This window comes from Temnothorax longispinosus, chromosome 3 (assembly GCF_030848805.1).
Source record: "Temnothorax longispinosus isolate EJ_2023e chromosome 3, Tlon_JGU_v1, whole genome shotgun sequence".
Lineage (NCBI taxonomy): Eukaryota > Metazoa > Arthropoda > Insecta > Hymenoptera > Formicidae > Temnothorax > Temnothorax longispinosus.
The window spans coordinates 19,942,086-19,963,473 of NC_092360.1; the positions used below are offsets into that span (position 1 = coordinate 19,942,086).

The 21,388-nt window shown below is 39.5% G+C and overlaps 1 protein-coding gene and 1 long non-coding RNA gene across 4 annotated transcripts in view; one reads left to right on the forward strand and one right to left on the reverse strand.

The window, feature by feature from the left end:
* Positions 1-21,388, forward strand: part of LOC139810405 (uncharacterized) — a 325,546-nt gene that overhangs the window by 227,120 nt on the left and 77,038 nt on the right. The window lies entirely within an intron of this gene.
* LOC139810212 (uncharacterized) overlaps positions 1-21,388 on the reverse strand; it is a 36,328-nt gene that overhangs the window by 12,404 nt on the left and 2,536 nt on the right. The window contains exon 3 of one of the 3 annotated variants that reach the window (XR_011731258.1): positions 15,352-19,866. The exons of the other annotated variants lie outside the window; for them this stretch is intronic. This is a non-coding gene — a long non-coding RNA (uncharacterized lncRNA). Of the gene's footprint in view, positions 1-15,351; positions 19,867-21,388 lie in introns of those variants that run through there. 3 annotated transcript variants of the gene reach the window in all.

Sequence of the window (21,388 nt, forward strand, 5' to 3'; positions counted from 1 at the left end):
TATAAAATTGTATAAAATTGTCATTAAAATCATAATTATTTATGATATTAATATCAAATGTACATTTAATAAAATATATTATACATTAAAATTCGCGGGCTAAAGCCGCAGCGCGCAATACTACTAGCGCCATATAATGGTTATTATTAGCGACACTAAGAGGGGCAACAGCGCCAACAGCTGAGATTTGAAACTGAGTGCTAGGGGTCTGGCCCTGTGTTTGCTTCCATATCACGAAGTATAGGCTGATAGAAGCTTGCAGCTTGCAGCTTAAAGTTTCTGTTGAAGTATCTGTTGATAGAACCTCGTGCATTCTCGTCACCTACCACGCTTTTTAACATGGGAGACAAACTGGTAAGTACTTAAAATTATCTTGTTCAATTATTCGCACACTTTCTATTTTTTACGCATGATTTTTTCCCGTCACGTATGTAACAAAAATGATGCGTAAGAATTAAGTTGATTGTCAGGGTCTGTGTTCTGTACACAACTACCGACATTTGTCGGTTGGATATATAAGGGCCAGTTCCACAAACGTCGGTTAACTTTAACCTTATTTAGTTAACCTTATTTAACCTTATTTGCTATAAAAAAACATTGGAACAATACTGCAAAACTTATGCAAGAGAAAGGACATGTAGTAATGTGCAGTACGTGTGCAGACCGTAGTGGAAGGCTACATCAATAAAGACTTACAATGGTGGGTACAAGAGGAGAAGCGGTGGCGACGAGAAGCCGTCGACCATTCATGGTACGACACGCCGGAGGGTCGAGACATCGCGAAAATATTTCATATCAAAGACGTGTTCTACCTAACACGTCTCTTTGGGCTCCAGCCCTATGAGAAGTTGGAGAGTACCGTGTCATGCAAGAGCATAAGAATATTACGATAAACACAATTGTTACGTCCTGTGGACACCACCATTTTTTCTTTTGTAAAATTACTCTCACCCAAATTTCTATTAATAATTATTTGGTTGCATAGAGCGGAGCTCGACGCAAAAGCAAAAACATGCAGAAAAACAAGAAAATCGCTGACCAAGGGGTTCAAGAAGAACCTTCAGTTAAAACTGTTACGTCCTGCGGACTCCACGATATCCCTTTTTCGCGGGAATTCTTATGCATCTAAGATAGCCCTAAGATTAGGATAAACAAGCCGACGGTTATCGCTCGAGGTGAGGTTAGGTCTTGCATTCCTTTTTTTTTATGACCAAACTACCTATTTGCTTGGGGAACTAAAAGCAACCCCTCAGATGACAAATTATTGACAGACGGGGGATATGGTGACCAGATTCTCGTCAATCCCGTCTGGCCCATAACTATAAACCCTGCCGAAGGCAACCGAAACGCTGAGCGCACGCGGACGTGGCTCGTGTTTTGTGTGAGTATCCCCTCCATCTCCATGACGACTGGGCCGCGTCTCATTTTCTGGCCACACTGCGTGCGTGCAGCTCGGTGAGCGGGGATTCGTTCGTTGTTCGTCGTCAGTGACGGGTCTCTCGGGCTTAAGTTGAGTCGATACTTTTCTTGTAACGAATCACGTAATACTAGTTATAATCTCGTCATTAAATTCATAACGGGATTCAGATTGTTATACACATCGAACGTTTATTATCATAAAGCCAATGTCCACGTTTGGGCCACGGGGATAACACATACGTGCACGATTTAGGTTGCGTTCCGTGCTAATGTCGGTAATTGTAATTTAGCACTATTGAAAAATGCCGAACACTCCCAAGCTCCCTAAGCTTGACGACCAATTTCTAAGTCTTCTCCGAAAGATAGCCCAGTTTCTCCGCACGAGCCCCACTCGTGCGGGGGGTGCAGTTTGGAATATAAAAATTCCTGTGATCAGGTGGACTCGAACCCGGTTCCTCGGTGTTACGAGTCTGGCGCTTTACCACAAGACCACACTGCCACCCTTTTAGTAGATAAGTTTGAAAAGGAACGAGTTTGAAAATCTGGAATCTCATCTCGTATTCTTAATCAATCACTTCTGGCATTCCGACTCGTAGTTTCCGCTGACAAAAATGTGGCGATCTGTGCTGGGGCGCTGACGAAGAGTGGCGAACTGGTACTTTCGCTGCCGAAAGCGTGGCGATTACAGGGTTGGTTTCCAGAAAAGAAAATCATCACGATAAATTCCCGAAAGTGAGTTTGACCTCTACGCTGACGATCTGAGCGCTGACGAAGAGTGTGGCGAGCAGAGTGTGTGGCGGATTGGTTTTAGAGCGCTGCCGAAGAGTGTGGCGAGCTTAAAATTCATTTTCGTGAACGCGGCTGAATGACGAAGAAAGGAGGTAGGCGCGTTCAAATTAAACGAATCAGATTCCAGATTAAACAAGCAGTCATTTCTAATCAAGATCCTCTCCCCTTCCTCCAACAATTGCAACAATTAGAAAACGCACCACCATTTAAACCTATTCCTGCCGACTTCGACATCGATTATCCCCATTACAACCAAATAAATAAAAGTGATCCTCGTTATAAAGTTTATAAACTTAGATATCTTTTCGGTCCCGGTAACAAGAGCAATAACAACAATAATAATAATATCTTTCACACGACTTGTCCAAATCCCTGGTAAATTGCTTAAATGCATTGATCAAAAAACGGACGAACAATAACGAATAACAGTCAGAACGTGACAAATGTAAATAAATTTAAGTGACAGTTATATATAAATTGTTAAATTATAATTGAGATAGTTGCATTTTTATAAATATTAATTATGAATATATTTACTCAATGTACCAAAAAAAGATACTAAAAAAATAAGGCACGAGATAAATCCCACTGGCTACAATGAGTGCCTATGCAGTGGTACAATTTTTAAATGGCACTCAGAAGGAATGTGCAGTTGTCCCTCTTATCTGGTTAACAGATAATAATTCAGTTTGTTACTGGCCAAATACCAAATCTGATGGCAAATTTAAAGCACTAGTAAAATCTAATGCAGTCTACCAATCGTCATAGAAAAAATTTGACGTTAATACTGTTCTACGTACAGAAGGTATTGTTACGTCCCGCGGACTCCACGATATCCCTTTTTCGCGGGAATTCTTATGCACCTAAGATAGCCCTAAGATTAGGATAAACAAGCCGAGTACGGACGGTCATCGATCGGGGCGAGGTTAGATCTCGCATTCCTTTTTTTTTATACAACTATAATAGCTATTTGCCTAGGCGACGAAGCGACCCTCCAGAGTAAAATATTGACAGACGGGGCATACGTAATGGGATTTTGTCTATCAACCTTGTCTGGCCCATAACTATAAACCCGGCAACACGACGCGCCAAAAGGGCCTGAATCCCAGACAGAGTTGATGAAGATCTTTATTGCATCGAGCGAGCTTTCTAAAATTGCTCGTGCGATGTTTCCGACAAACAGAGACAAAGCCTAGGACGTGATTGTAAATACACGTGGCGGAAGTTCTGTTTGCTTTGTACCTACCATTAAGATTGAGAAGAATGCATCGTCTGTCGATATAAAAACAGGGTCGCGAGATAAGTAAGGAACCCCAATAAAAGAGAATCGGCGATAGCCGAAAAACGAATGCGTCACTGGAAAGAACCGATGGGTTACACCCCCAATAAGACAGTGGGGCCTTAAGAGGGGGCTCACCAATAGAAAACCGCAAAAATCGATAACCGTCTCTAGCTTTCTAGGATAGGCGTAAACTCAAAATCTACCCCTTGGGCAAGAAACATCTCGCCCAATAAGAATTCCCTTAAATAATAATTAAAAACATCTCGCCAACCAGAAATCCTTTAAACGAGAACCAGACACATCCCACACAAAATCCACCCCTTTCATCCTTCGAACCTTCCTATTTAAATCGCGACGTCGCAGGACTCGCCCTCAGAGAAATTTTCTCAGTCCCAGTCTGCATTGCTCGGTATTGAATCTCATTCGTTTTGAGTCTCGACTCCACGTTTAGAGTCAGTGCAACAGATCCGACGGACCAACAGTCGCCTCGACTCACCCACCGACGAGTCCAACGTCCATTCAGAGAGAAGGCCACTCGTTTGAACTCAAGTCATCAAGTAGTAAGTCCCGTAATTCTCTTGATCCTCTTTTTTTTCCGCGTTATCGCCCCCCCCTTCTTAAACGGTCTATCGATTGTCGGATCCCCGGAAGCTTATTATTTTGGGGTCGGTCAGTGTAGGCATCAGGTTCCCAGCGGTCGTTGGCGTTGTCGTGGGCCTGACTTACCTCCCGGCGTCTCGTCGCTGTCGTGGACTCAGCTGGTCCACTGACCTCCCTGAGCTTATGCTCGTGGGTCGGTCAGTGTAGGCATCGAGTTCCCAGCGGTCGTTGGCGTTGTGGTAAGCCTGACTTGGCTCCCGGCGTCTCGTCGCTGTCGTGGGCCCAGCCTGTCCACTGACCTCTCCCCCACCTTTAAGCTCGACGATTTCCTTTTGTTCGCTTCCGACCGGGCCCGAGAAAGATCGATTAAATAAGTAAATAATTTTAGTGAACCCGAAAGTCCTAACCCCTCAAGGACCGAATCTCCGCACGATCAGGCGACAGAGAAATCGCCAGAACAAACGGGCGCGACGGGAGGTCGAACTCCCCCGGGAGCAGCTCAACGCCGGTCCTCCGCGACTCGCCATCTCACCGCCCCTACCAGCTTTTACGGAAGAACCCGGTTGTTCGAACCAGAATCGTCCCGCCATCATCCTGCCTTATCGCCCAGTCATCCTACCCTCTCGCGCAATTGTCGATCATCGCCCTATTTGCCGCGTGGCTCCGTTTCGCGTGGTCCCGCCTCGCGTGGTCCCCGTCAACCCCGATCCAGCCCGCTTCTTAGAACCTCCCGATTCCCCCTCCTCTTCCGAAGTCCGTCCCCAACCTCCTCGACTGCCTCGACCCTCGATCTCGAGGACATAGCCGATCCTGAGACCATAACATTAGACTAATAACTATAGAAATTAACCTTTATTTTTTCATATGTTTTAACTTCATAATTTACATACACTTTAATTTTAAGCCCGACTTAAATTAATTTACACACATACACAACACTTCACTAAATTCATGTAATCTCACTACTGATTCCGATTGTAATAATAGCGGGCAGGATGTTCATCTTCAAGTAGGTTTTTCCCTAAAGATCTTACCCGATCACCCCCGCACCTATGTAACACCCGCGAGAAATACACACACATGTTACACCTACATTTAATACATTTACCCTTCATCTGGATTTATTATTATGTGTACGATTGCCTGATTTTCTTTACTCAATGTCATTAGTAAATTCTATGTTAATTTGTAATAAATGTTCTATTTATTTCTAAGATAAACTCAACTGTTTCTTTCATTTAATTGAGACCTCATCCTCAGTACCATCCACCTCTCGAAATTGCACGAGGTCCGATCCTGAGTTAAAGGGATTAAATTCTCTGACTCGAAAAAGGACCGACGATCGCACCGCTCACGAAAGGCGTCCTAACGTCTTTACAGACGTTGACCCTTTCTGAGTCATAAAAGTGCGTTCGGCTCGCGCCACGCGTCTCTGAGCGCGTACCTGCGAGCGACATTTGTAAGTATCTAGCTGCGTCCTCCCTTCCCCGACCCCTCTGGCTAGCCTTTCCTTTGCTTCCCAGATTTTCATATCCTAATCCCGGGGTTGGACGTAACAGATAATTCAACAAAAAAAAAAACAAAAATAGTGGAAAAACGAAAGAGAACTGTAAAAAGTCCGACTCCGTCTTCAAGTACTGATGATATACAGAAGATACAGAAAGTTCTTCAACGAATTCAAGTGAAAATAATATAGATACAGAAAATAATATTCTTCACACGACTTGTCCAAATCCCAGGTAAATTGCTTAAATGCATTGACCAAAAAACGGACGAACAATAACACTCAGAATGTGACATGATATATTCGAATTGACCCGTCTATTTGATCTCCGATCGTTCGATAACGACGAGCCGGAGGAAAACTAAGCCTAGAGTTTAAATTGTGACAAGAAAGTGAGAAAGTATAAAAAACTTAAAACCTAGTATCCGCAACGAAGCTCACAAATATATATACCCACAGCTATAAGAAATTCTCTCTTTCCTTTTTTTCCTCCTCTTTAAAAGAACTATTTACTACTGCATCTAGCGCGAGGAACACCCAAGAAAAACGAAAATCAGGAAAAAGAAGGGGGAGCCCCTCCGCTTCCTACCATATAAGAAAAAATGCAGCAGACACCGAACACACACATACACACACTCAACTTCTACGATCTCCTTCATATCATATTGCAATGCAGAACGACGTAGAAAACGCAAAATTTTTTTGAATTTCCGATACCGCCAGCGGAAAATTATTTTGACTCAATTCTGGTACCAACAGCATTCTAGACAAGATAGAATACCCTCTTCATCAACTGCAAGTATTCTGGCCATCAGAATATTCACAATTTTAATTTAATTTAATTTAATTTAATTTAATTTAATTTTTGCTTAGCCATAATTTTAATTTTATAGAATTAGTGGCAGAAAACACGCGTCGGTTTAGAAATTTCCGGATACTCAGTAGGGAAGCCAGTTTTCGAATACGACCGATACCCGAAGGCGACGGATATCGTGCGTTGGCTGGAAAACGCGTTCCGCGAAATTCACGAGTATGCGTTACGTTCGACCGTGTCGGGAGATTACGTTGGATTAGCATTCGAATCAGCGGAACTAACGCACGGTCCGGCGGGACTATCGTTTCGCCCAGTACGAAACTTAACTCGATCCTGAGAACATATGGGATCTCGTGAGCTCGGTCGCACAAAGTAACGGGGGAATCGATAACGCTCAAAATTTCGTCGTGAGCGTTTTCAACGTCGCGGTGCCAGATGGCCGCGGGGGCTCGACAAACAGAATAACCGACATAGCTAAGCGTTCAATTTTAGATTTCGGTAATAGAGATAAATTGTGCCTACCTCGTTCCCTCGTGTTGGCACGAATTTATCGCGAGCGCGGGAATCTACGCACGAGGGAGTTGCACGACAAGTGGAGTTCCGTAAGATGTCGAACTTCCGCTCTTCAGCGTGAATTAGCGTTGGAACTAGTGAGAAACGCCGGTGTTACGATATCCGAAGACGGGTGCGGAATTCCCGAGATCGATATTTTTCAACGTTTTCTTGCAGACAAAAATATAGCTATAATTATATACAATTCCAGCAACTTTGGAAGCGGCGAGAATCTGATGTACGACGCCCTCCCCCTTTTAAGACACGTAGGAAGTGGTGAGAATCACAGATAATTTTGCTTATGTAAATTTAAAATTTGTTTATGTAGAAAGACACATTCGCACACAAATGAATCATGTATACACGGACGTATTAAAACAACGCTGTAATTTGGAACGACAAGTAATAAAAAACGCGCTTAGCGCAATAAATGCTCCAGACGATTTCGCGTATCAAATCGTGAAGGGCCCAGGATCCTTGGGAAGGGGAAAAGAAGAGAGAATGGTATTAGTCAATTTCTCTTGGCCACGAAAAAAAAGTGTCTGGTCTGCTATTTGGACCAGATGCCGCCGCTCGGAGACAACGAACAGATACCCGAGGTAAATGGATATGAGATCAAATAAGGGTACCACTCTCTCAGTTCACCGCGTCACGGGCTCCCGCCGTCGACTAAGTTCTGTTGTTCCAAAATGCGGAGAGGTGATTTTAGGCCTGAGACCAGCCCGGCAGTGCGATTGCATAAAAGAATTCCTCGTGCAGAGAGAAAGATACGAGATGGCACAGGCGACTTAAGTAAATTTAGAAATAGAAGTACAAAAAAGATAATAAATAAATAATAATAATAAGTCGACTCAATTAATTTATGAATTTTTGTAGCCATTCTTTTTGTGTACGTTTTTACTTAGATTTTTTTAATTTGTATTTTTCCTTTTTTTATTCTCTATTTAAGTTAATTTTTCTCTTCTCTTTTCTCAATTAATTTTATTTATTTATTTATTTAGTCCACCAATATCTTCGTCCATTTTACCTCGGCCTACGGAGAAGATCTATGTTGATGGCGTACATGAAAAACGAGGAGAATACTTCCACCAGGTCAGGTCATCAAACAGACGAGAAGAATTGTTCACCAGCGAAGAAACAAAAAACAAATATTCAGTGGCAATTGTGATGCAGAAGTCTACATTCCTCGGACTAAAAAAGTGAAAAATATTGCGAAATGCATCGATGCGCATTTATCACATTTAAAATCAGTGGCTAATAATGTTAACGATTGTGTGCGTTATTTTATTAAAGAAATAGAGTTAAATCTTCCTAAAAGTTATATAGATGAAGATATTGTGAAATTAATTCTCAGAGAAAATCACAACGACATCGAGCGTAATGTACGTACGCAAATAACCGATTTAACTTTCCTCGATATGTATTTTAATATAGTATTTTTAGAACTTATTTTGCTGCGCTTTACCGAAATCCGTCGTATAATTTTGTCGAATCGCGAATTGTAAATTTTATAACATTATTGTTGGAACAATTCATCTACAGCTTTTCCTTTGTGCGTGCGTGCGCGTATTTTAAGAAAAAATTATATTTTTTATGTTGATTTTACAGCTCCCTATGGATTACATAGTACCGGGTTTCATAAACATTGAGCATTGGCGGTGGATGCGGTTGGAAAGGCAGCCAAACAGAGAATTGCAGGACATATTGTGGGAGCACCACGCATTCGATTCTTACTCCTTACTTTACTTTATAAGAGACTAAATTGTATTTTTTTCTATGAAGAATTTGTAGAAAAAACATTTTTTGTAACTTCTACTTTCACCTATTTTTCTTCAATCCTCACGTTCCCCGCAACAAATTTCTTTTCTCTTATTTTTCAGGATTAGTCAAAGTCTATCTCGTAAATTTTTCGAATGCGTTCAATGATAAAAACTTTTATCTAAAATGGAATAATCTCGTCACGGCACATACGAACTTGTCCGTCCCTGTTTTTCACCCTCATTTCCCCAGGAAATAAGTCTCACCTAGGCAAAACTTTGCGAAACCAACCGTATGTGATTATTTTGTAAACTCTTTGACCAGGCACAAATCATAAGAAACTCTTGACCACAATTTCGTGGCATAGGTCGCAATAAATTGAAAACGCCATAAGGATCTATGTGACCTCTCGGGTTACGGGCGGATTGATCTCACGCTTTTCCGTGAAAAGCGGATTTGACCTAAGACCCACGCCTCGCGGCGATTGATAAATAAAGCTTCTGGAAGGTACTGTCAAAGGGCAAGGTGATAACGTACTCGCCAATGAATAACCGCTAATTAGAAATTGCTCATAGGCAATGAGAATTTTTGGAGAAACTCGTCAGGGGATAGGCGGAAAATCGAAACCTACGTCACGATCGGAAGAGAACTCCACCGATCAAATCAGATTAAAAAGTAATCCCGCCTCCTTAATTTTGTATAAAAATCGCGACTTTGCGCATTTGGAGTCACTTCCGATCCAGCACGAAGCAGTTTATCTTTGAAGTCGTACTCATCGCAGTTCTCACGCGTCCGACCAATTACTGCTTGAACATGATTACAAAAACAGATTTCTGTTGCGTCGCGGCTTAACAATCGCGGGTCAATTAACAAAATATTCAGTTGCCGTACCTCTTGTGCAAGCAAACTCAGAGGAAATCGCAAAAGCATTTACCCGTCGATTGATTTGTCAATTTGGAAAATGACAAATTTGATTTGCCCAAAGCAATTTTGACGGATCAAGGTTCAAATTTTACTAGCTCAATGATGAAGAAATTTGCGAAATATTTTATAATAAAACAATATTGCACATCTGCTTTCCATCCTCAATCCAATGGTTCGTTAGAAAAAAGTCATCACGTATTAACCGAGTATTTGAAGCATTATATCTCTGATGAACGCGACTGGGATAATTGGCTCGAGCATGCTATGTTTTCGTATAACACTAGCGTACACAAAGGAACGAAATTTACGCCGCATGAATTAGTATTCGGCATAGCTGTGATTGCTATCCGAAATAAAAATAGATGATTCGGTAGAAACATATGATGATTATGTAAGCGAACTTATCGATAAATTAACTGATTTAAGGAAACTTGCTGTGTCAAATTTAGTGTTACGTCCTGTGGACTCCACGCGATTCCTTCCTTTCGTAGAATTAAAATCGTAAACAGTGGTTATCAATTGGCAAGCGGATGCAAGCCGGTGCTCATTAAAAGTAAAGAAACGTAACTAGAAACTTCCCGTTGACTCAAACCAATAAATTAAACAAGTAATGGATTTGTTGTGATCCAAGTGGTCCCAATAATTCCACGAAGCAGGGCAACGGAAATTCAGTTAAGATAGCGGGCAACGAAAATTCAATTGAAACGCGCGATAACGGGAGGCATGGGTCACCATATATTAAAACGCCGTACGAGGGCTTTTCAAGTCACGCGTCTAATTAGAAGTCGCGTCGTCACCCTGCCTCGATTTATCAAAACTTAGAGTTCACACGTGTCACCCGTTTAAGAACGCGGATTTGAACTCTGACCCACGCTTCCCAGTAAGCGATAAAGATAAAGCAGTAAAAAGAATATTAGCTTGGACCACCAAAGAATGGGGAAATATAATTCTAATAACAAACCCACCAATATATGACCACTAATTAGAAATTGTGTAACGAACGAGATTTCGGTAACTCGCCACGAGATAGGCGGAAAACCGAAATCTACGTCACAAATAGGAACCAGACTCCACCAATCCTAATCATCCCCGGATTAAATCCGCCCCTTTCAATTCATATAAAAACCGCGACTCCGCGTACCTCAACGCACTTTTGCACTTGGCACTTGCTCTTGCACTTCGACTCAGTTTCTTTAAACTGCCACGCAGTCAGTCCGACAGTCTAGTCGCGAATCAGTTCAGTAAATTCTGTACTTCTTGTAAATTCTGTGCGTGTCTACCGCCAACCCAGGGTCCTGCCAACGACCTTCAGCACGCCTCGAACATCGAGATCCGCGAGTCGCAACCAACAGCGCCGTGCAACTTCTTTAATCCCAACATCCGCTCCCACAATGGAATTAAAAGACGAAGACGCTGTTCCATTGTTGATGAACCCAGATGACTTCATGCCGGAGAACTATTCATTTAGAAGCCTTCATAAGGACATTTCACCTATCATGGACCTTATTGAAACAATCGGTCGTAAGTATCCGAAGTATTTACATCTCGGACGAATCGATTTCAAGGCAGAAGGAAGTCCAACCCTTCTTGTCAGTAATGACCCAGGTGGATTACGATGCACTGATCTATACCTCCAAGGTGATCGAGTGAATTATGCGACTCAAGAGGCGATTGAAGGAGAACCAATTAGATTCTCGTCTCCTAGAACTCTATCAGATGCTGTGAGTTCTATGTTGGTATCAGCCAACTATCAGGCGAAATACCACGCCCAGAGTTCCGCAGTCCAGCTTATTCGCTTCGAGCGATAGAATCAGCTGAGCAAGAGTCTGATGCAGACTTTATTGCGATACTCGAGAACCTACTCGGATAGAGCTTGCTGCGAACCCTCCAATAGCACAGATAATAGGCTATCCCTGGTAAAAATTCCGGACAGACACGGATAGAAATTCTATCCGTATCTAACTGTAAGCCTGTTTGTTCTGTCTGCAGTAAATATTTGCGGATACCAATCCCATCTGTTTCTAACCGTACAACTGTTGTAACATAAAAAAATGTGATGAGATCCTATCCGCTTCTTTCCGCATCCTATCCGAGGCCACATTTTCAACTGTAACTGTCTGCAATTACGTGTTACAACTTTAACTGTTTCTGTCCGCATCCTATCAAAGGCAAATTTTAACTGCGTCTACCTGCAATTACGTGTTACAATTCTAACTGATTTTGTCCGTATACTGTCCGAGGGAAATCTTAACTGCGATGAAAGTGGCCCATTCCGCGCGCGACGCGCGCGTGATAGACCTCTTTCCACGCACTTGTAATATAAAATAGGGTGTGTTGTAACACGTGCGTGAAGTTGAAAATTCACGGGTGCGGTGATCGCACTCGCCTTCGGCTCGTGCGTCCACTCCGCACCCGTGAATTTCTATCTTCCCGCACTTGTTACACAAATAACTATTACATTATTGTGGTTATATATTTATTAACTATAGTAATAATTTCCACAGTTAATTCTTTCCGGTTTTTATTAACGTTAGGTATGTATATATATATATATATATATATATATATATATATATATATGTATATTTATATGTATGGCTATGTGATCATATTATATTTTCTCAGAATGAAACGACGACCAACCAGGAATACAAAGCAGCCAGCGCGTTTTGCAGATATGATCCCATTTGATGCAATCACTTTATCTGACAATGAGAATGAGAACGAGCCACCTATTAGCCGAAGGCGTTTATTGGACGACTCAGGACCTATTAACTCTGGTAAAAATTCCGGACAGACACGGACAGAAACGGATAGAAATTCTATCCGTATCTAACTGTAAGCTGTCTGTTCTGTCTGCAGTAAATATTTGCGGATACCAATCCCATCTGTTTCTAACCGTACAACTGTTGTAACATAGAAAAATGTGATGAGATCCTATCCGCTTCTTTCCGCATCCTATCCGAGGCCACATTTTCAACTGTAAGTGTCTGCAATTACGTGTTACAACTTGTAACTGTTTTCTGCCCGCATCCTATCCGAGGAACATCTGAACTACGTCTACCTGCAATACGTGTTACAACTCTAACTGTTTCGGTCCGCATTTTATCGAGGCAAATGTCAACTGCGTCTATCTGTAATTACGTACAAGTATTCTAACTGCTTCTGTCCGCAGTTTTATGCGTGAGATACATAAAACAGAATTGAAGTAGCGTAGCACTTCACTATAGTTTTAAACCACGTTGTGCAAAAAGTTCATATATTTTTTACATATGTTGTCACATGTATATGTGAGCACAATTGTTTTTAAAATCGAAGTATGATAATAAGGTGGGACATTTCCCACTGTATATCATTAACATCCGGCTTTAGATACTTTTATGAAAAATCATTTTATTTTAAAAATGGTAAATACGTTTTGTAAATAAAGTATAGTCAAGCATATAAAGTCAGTCGGTCAGGTAAATTTTATATTTATTTATGCCCACCAACTAGTAAGTTCGCAAGCTCACTCGCGATTTTTAAATCGGATATAATATATATATATATATATATATTCTTTGCATAATGTTAAAAATTTTTATTTCTCCTTTTTAACTTCCCAAACTGATTAGACAATTATAATTTCTCACCCCTTACATAATAATTTTTAGTGACTAGCCGGAGTCGCAAGAGTTTAGCCCTGAAAATAAAGAAAAGATACGTACGTAGCAGGCGAGCTCGCGTCGTTGAGCGACAGCTCCTCCAGGCGCATCGAGAACATTTTAACCGCCACCATCTTCCACAATTTTCCCTTCCCCCGCGTTCACTCGCGTATAAAATTTTTTCCGACACCCCCGATTCCTCTCTCTGTTCCGGACCGTCCTATTCCCCGGTTCCTTCCGAGGAACTTAACCAGTTCTCCTATCCGGACCTCCCACACTCCCCCATCCCTTTTTACCTACGCGACGATTACCGCGAGAGAACACCCTCTCCTGCGTTCTCCACCTCGAGCGTGGAGAATCTTTGCGAAATACCCCGATTCCCTTTCAATTGACTCACTTCTCCCACGCTCTCCACCTCGAGCGTGGAGATCATTTCCAAAGTTATTTTAATAGATTAATTTTAGTAATAGAATAAAACACATAATAATTAATTAAAAATAAAAATGTTAACATAAAAATACAAGTATAACCACCTTTCACACACACACGCGCACTCGTGACGTACACCCTTCTCTTTTTCTTTGTGTTTTTTTTTTAATTATAAATGTATTAACCGGGCAGGAGATCATATTAAATGTCGAAGCATCCCCTCAGTAATCCTGTCCGATGACCTCCAAACCAATGTAAACCCGCGTATTCTCCATACACATATACACACACCACAATAGATCTGTACCATTTGCGTTTTGTTTTTATGTTTTTCTATATACATATAAATGTAACTGGCTCATTAATTTTCATCATTTATAATAATAATTGTAATGTTTTTAATTTCTCAAATTAATGTCCAATTATTTAATTTAACACCTCGTCACCAACCTCCCCCGCTCGCAAAATCGTACACGGTCCGATCCCAGGTAATAGGGATAGCATAATCCTTGACCTAAAACAGGACCGACAATCGCATGGCTCGCAGTAGGCGTAATAGCGTCCTTTCGGACGTTGACCCTCGACTGGAGCCTTCCCAAAAGTGCGTTCGACTCGAGGCACGCGTTTACTCGCGCGACCCGAGATAATCTTTAAGAATTCGGTTACGTCCTTCCTTACCCCGTCCCCTCTGGGTAGCCTTTCCTTCGCTTCCCAGTTTTCCTTTTCACTGAGACTCCCGGGATTTGGACGTAACATTAGGATTAGCTAAAACGCGTTATAAATATTATGACAGAAAATTAAAAACACAAGCGTATAAAATAGGAGATTTTGTATATCTACTAAAAGCTAAAAAGAAAAACAAGTTCGATGACGAATATACAGGGTCATACGAAATAATAAAGATTCTAAGTAATAATAATATTAAAATACTAATCGCGCGAAATAAATATAGAATTGTACATGTAGACAGAACTAAACCTGCTCGGATTGCAGATCAGGGATGAAGAAAAATAAATATACAATTACGGCATTAAAAGATAATTCCGGAATATTTTTCGAGGCCATCGGCAGGATGCGCACGTCCGAGATTTCTTGGAAGATAATAGTCTATATCGATCTGCGCGATATTAAAGATGCGACGACCAAGCTTGAACAACAAATGTGGATTTGGTACTACAACGATGCGACTATCCCACTTCATATTGCGAAATACGACCACGATTAGTTTCCCTAACTGCTAAATTGAATAAAATAAAGCACTATCAAAATCACATAAGCGAACTCATAGGAGAATCACGAATGAAACGAGCTCCTTTAGAATTCATAGGCCAAATAAGTAAGATAATATTCGGAACGCTAACAACGGAAGATGCACAAAACATGAATACCGCAATAATCCATGTAGAAAATAAAACCAATGATCTTCCTTTATTACTTATGAATCAAACTATAGCTACGCGAACGCGCTTCGGGGAACTATATAACGCCACCCTGAAGATAAGAAAGCAGCTTGGCGTATTGAAAAGCGAAACGATGCAAAATCAAAAGCACCGATATTTTTGGGAAATTATGACGAAGCTCGATATGGAATTAACCTATATATATATATTGACGGTAGGGAGCTGATACTGAGATCAAGGAGCCTGTTCACACGAGGCGTTTCTGCCGCGCGATTGCGGCCGCGCGTGAATAACGTTTGCACGAGCCGCACGCTGTCGCGAGGTAAGGTGCGACAACGCGCGCATACGCGCGTACGCGAAACGGCAGTAACATCGTAATCGTGCCGGCGATATACTGAATTTGAATTGCTTTTTGTGGAAATGTTACAGCATGAGATAGATTTGAATATTCTGATTGACGAAATATTATTTGGAAAACAGGGATTAATTCACCCCCGTCTAATTCCGCCACAGCAATTAATAAAAAACTGTAAGCTGATAAAAGAACAAAATCCTCATGGATTCATTATTCGAATCCTCGGAATTCCCTGTAAATACCGACGAAACAGGAATGGATCGGCTTATAAAAATATCTGATTTGCGAATCGCCTACTCCAACAATTGTCTGATTTATATTTTGCATTATCCCGTTATTAACTCCCGGGATATACAAAATTTATAAATCCACACCGTTACCAGCTAAACAAACGTTTGACGAAACGAAATTTGCTGTAATTAAGCCCGATGCGGAACACATCGAAATAAACGAAGACACCGATAGCTTCTACAAATTCTGAGAAGGAGAGCTGCGCAAATGCACAGCGTTCGACGCCGCGTTTATCTACCTGGCCGTCTTTCCTTTGAAAAAGATACGACAAGCGCCTAGCTGCAATATTGAATAACTATTATTAAATAAAAATGCAAAAATGAAATATTGTCAAATAATATTGCAGGAATTAAGGGAAACATATTGGAAAGCTTTAACTATTCCCGGAAATTAGATCTATACCACGAGAAAGCAAGAAACAATTCATGTAGAATGTCAGCAAAATAAACAAGTGGAAATAAATAACTCTGGCATCATTTCTATACAGCAAGGATGCAAAACTAGAGCGGGAACCACGACGATGAGTCATCCATCCATTCGTACAATGAAATTCGTACAGCATTATGCTCCGACAAATAATTTAAGCATTCTGCAATTATATGAACCTATTCGCAAAAAATATCAAGTTGACTTAACAGAAGCAGCGCACGAGCTATGGACAATGAATAACAGCCACGTAGAAACGTCTTTCGATGACATCATTGAGAAAGCTCGACAGATCAAAAACAGAAAGATGCGAGAACAAAGGTTTATCGCTTATTACAACAACAAAGGAACAACCGTTCCTTTAGAATCTATTCATGCTGAAATTCGCACGTTTCGAGTGCGCGCGCCAAAATCTGTTTACGAGGTAGACAGGTAATAGCTTGGAGTCGATATATAAAGAAAAATGTTTTTATTTTTCCGCTACGTGCCCTACGAGCGGAGATATTGCGACGCATATGGGAGTCGCGTACCTTTCACTTTTTCAACACTGGTTTAATTAACATGCTTACATCACAAGCATATAAAATTACATCAATTTTAGAATGACCAGAATTTTTGGTCGAAACGCGGTGACAATTTTTCACATCGATTATAATCGTTGCATACCACGATTTTTATCATTGCCAGTACAGTCGATTAAATTCTTAATTGGGGTAAAAGTAACCATTTAAAAAATGAAATAATACTTTTATTTAAACCTGTTGTATAATATAATGATATATTGTTGTAAACGTGAAAGTGTGCACTTTTCAATGCAAAATGTTTTAAACAGTTACGATATCTCTGAGCCACGATATCATAATTTGAACACACAATTTCCATGTTATGTGACCAATTTTCAAAACAAGATCAATTTTATCTTTTTATCTGATTACATATATATGCGTTATATTCCAGGACTGTACATTTCAAAAAACGTAAACAGTCCCGGAACATACCTCTGGACCTACATATATATATATTTATCTTTAAAAACCTCCCTCTATTTCGGATTTAAAAATATAACCCGGTTTTAGTGTACTCGCAAATTCACCGCCGGAAGTCCCTGGGGGTAATTATCCGGATTCGAATAAAACATAAGGCGCGCCAGTATAGTGGAGCGTCAGCTCCTCGCTTTATTTTTAAGTCGTGAACGACCTCCGCATAACGGCCACGCTATCCTCGATTCTTCACCATCCCCTTCATCTGTCTCCTCTTCCTTTACATATCGGGTGTTCCCCGATAATCGAGTCATCTCCCCTATTGGAACCCTCCTATTCTCCAGTTCCTTCCGAGGAACTGGCGGAGTTCCGGGAGAGATCACCATCCTTTAATCTTTCCCCGGTTCCTTTCGTATATCGAGAAAAATTTCTCGATAGAACTGCTTCCCCCGCGCTCTCTACCACGACTACCCTCTACCGTGACCGATCACCTTCTCCCTTCTTCTCCATCTCGAGTATCGAAATACTCGAGAAATTTTCCCCCCGAACCTCATCCCCTACCATAGAAATAATTTGAATTGTGTGTCACACAGAAGTATCTGTTTCATTTATTACCTGGAACTACTGCGCGTACGCGAGACGATCCTCAGATCCGAGAGTTATTGGAAAAGGAATGGGCTGATGACTTTCAAAATGGTCGAAACGACCTGCGTAAACTAGCGAAAGAATGTATAACGAAAATTTAGCGTAAAAATAGAGTAACTTTTAGGTTTTGTGATATATGGCATTGTTATTTGCGTAACATTTTAGAGTTTTTGCAATACCATCTTTCAGATACGTTTACCGTATCTGAAAAACGGTATTTTCTCCTTTGTAACAGTACATTAGGTGTTTTGCTATTTTTGTAAAATGGGATATATGCGCTAAGATTCGTAAAATTTGCGCGTAGGAACCCTACCAAGTTATTAGGTATTAGATAAGTTACTGTTTGTAGTTATTTCCCTGTAAGCAAGAAACATCAAGAAACATTTTAACTACATTGCAGCAACGTTAATGCAATATATTGTATTGTAGTTAAAATGTTTCTTGATGTTACTTGCTTACTAGGTTATATAACGTTCACAAAGAACAAGAAAATAATTATAACCTCCAACCTAAAATAGAAATTGTCAAATTAAATAATTTCACGCTCGTATAGTAGAATGCGTTTTCTTCATAATCGATAAGCTGTACAAACCGAACAATAAGTCTGACGACAATTGTAATCTTTTTTCTGCACGGTCTCGACAATATATGTCCTTTTTAAAATTAATATGAAATAATATTAGTATAAAATTCTTGATAGAAATAAATCAGAAATTACGAGATTTTATGTCCAAATTTAATCTACTTTTACTTAATTATACTTGAATTATAAAATTTTGATACGACTGAATTTAATATTACATAACATAACAAGTTTAATATCCTGATATCGTATATGCAAATATTACGTAATAAAGATAATATATTTTATATAAAAAATAATACGTTTTAAGGGGGAATATACACCTAGAAAAGAAAAAAAGGGCGACTACGACGCCGACAACAAAATTTAAAAGATATAGGCGTACCTTCCACTTCGGAAAACTTATATTATGGACCTGGTATCGATGACTCTGTGTAAGTTGAACAAATTTCATAGTTTATATATCAAAACATTTGCAAACGCGTTTTTCTCAATCCAACGTTTTTTAAACTGGTACCCATAATATGTCGTAAACCACTAAACCGATGGACTTAAAAATTCTCGTGGTTATTGTATACATAATTATCTATCGCGTGTCATAAAATTTTTTTTTTCAATTCTTAGTTTTTTTTTTGTAAAAAAGGAACAAATTTTTTCTTGAAAATCGAGTTCAAGCGCCCGCCATTTTGTAAAAAATCGATATTTATAAAATCGGCTATGATACTCCAAAGATAATAGTATCTATTTTCATTTCCTGTTTCATTTTATGTTTTAGATGATTTTTGACAAATCGCCGCTGGGTAACGTTTTGCCATAGAACATTTTTTTACGGCACTCCGTAGACGATTCCAGTACTCGGTAAATTTGCAACATTTTTTAATAAAAAAAATGTTAAACAGTCTTGAAAGTGTATATTTTTAACTACAAAAAACCACGACCCGATAATTCCAATGGTTCCCGTGAAAAAAATTCCAAAAAATTACCTTTTTTTTCGTTTCTAGGTATATATTCCCCCTTAACATATAGCACACATAATTTCGATACAACTTAATTATAAGTAAAATATAACATTTTGCTAATTCTACCTACACATGCATCTTTATAAATATATTATTCCTACATCTATTTCTCTAAATTTTTTCCTATACATCTATTCTTATATTCTGGGGGGAAATCTGAAGAAGAGATTAAAGAGGGAATGACAGATTCGTTTTCGGAGTGACTGATAAATGAGAGGGGGGAGTTGAAGGAAATGATTGATCTAGTTTAGACGGATTTACTCTGTCAAGAGAAGAAGAAAATTAATTGGTAACTCGCAGATTACTTAAAGTGTTTAAACATTCGCGGTATTTGAGATCTAAAAGCTCGCGTGCTTTACGTGCTTGCTTGTTTCGTCGATTCCGGCTGTGCTTGGCGGCCGATCGGGACTTTCGCTTTTTATATAAGAAATCGGCTGGAATTCTCGGGTCCACTATATATATAAAATTGATTTCGTTATTGATTGATTTAAACAGTTCGGAGTCAATTTTCTCTCTCGATCTCTTATGGGCGTGTATAAATAGATTTGAGAATGATTACGATTACTAGCTTTGGCCCCTTGAAATGTTAGTAGTTTTCGGAGGCATTTTTGGCGAGGAATATAAAATAAATAGTAAAAAAATTTTCCGAGGTTTCTCACCCGAACCCGAGATCTATCATTGTATAACGGTTCTGTTTTCAATTTTCTACGCGAACCAAGATTCACCCTGTCTGCGGGAGAGGAGCGGTAGTTTATATGTGTAATGTCTATACATACAATCAAAGTATTAGGTATTTAAAAACTCATATTATTTATTTTTAACTTCAACACCGTATGTCTTAAAAACTAGAACAGTTAGCCTTATAAAATCTATATAATTTTTTATTTAGCGTAAAAAATACTACCTGAAAATATTAAATCAAGAGGCCAAAGTTATCATAATTGTGCCAAAGATTTGAGTTATTTGAGTTAATTGAGAATACTACGTATCTAATCGTTGATTTACTAACAATTAAGTAACACTACCCAAGTGTCACTCGCCGATTTTTTTGAAACTGTGCACACATGTAGAACATCGAAAAATATTTGTGTCGTATTTTTTTATTTGTGCTTATAAAGCGTTTTAAGAATAGACACTATACTCGAAATATTGATATTCTCTGCAACCTTATGTATAACAACCCTTTAGGCCATGTACATTATCTTGAATGGTTTTTGCACCAGAATACTATCTCTAGAAGTTTTCAGGGTCGTTAATTAGCAATTCTTTTATTGGTCACGTGATGCCATCGGAATCATGATACGTATTTCGTGAACAAAGTTTAAATTCCCGTTCTTTGCCGAACCCAGAAATAATCAACGTGGAGGTGACGAGCAAAACTATTCTTTTTTTTATTTTACAATTACTTATTTTACAATTTTTTAATTTTCTTTAGAATTTTTTTTCAAAGTAATCGCATGTATAATAACACTCTAGCTCGCCACACTCCGGTCCTGTGAATCGCTGAACAATTTTCGGTTTTCTAGTTGTCACATAATAACATAATTTTCTAGTTTCCTTATAATAAGTTCATCTTAAATCCAAATCATTTTCTTGACATAATATTATCATAAGCATCTTATTCAAAGTCTGTATTTTCAATTTCTACAGTACAAGTTTAAAAATATTAATTAGAATGAAAATGACAACGCGACAAAGTCGAGCGGTCTCATGAACCGGAGTGTAGCGAATTAAGGACTCGAAAATAACTGATCCAATGGTATCACGTGACTAATAAAAGAATTCCTAATCAACGACCCTGAAAACTCCTTATAGAGATAGTGTTCTGGTGCAAAAACCATTCAAGATAACGTACATGGCCTAAAGGGTTGTTATACATAAGGTTGAAAAGTCAATATCTCAAATATAGTTTCTACTCTTAAAACGCTTTTTGAGCACAAATAAATAAACACGACACAAATATTTTTCGAAGTT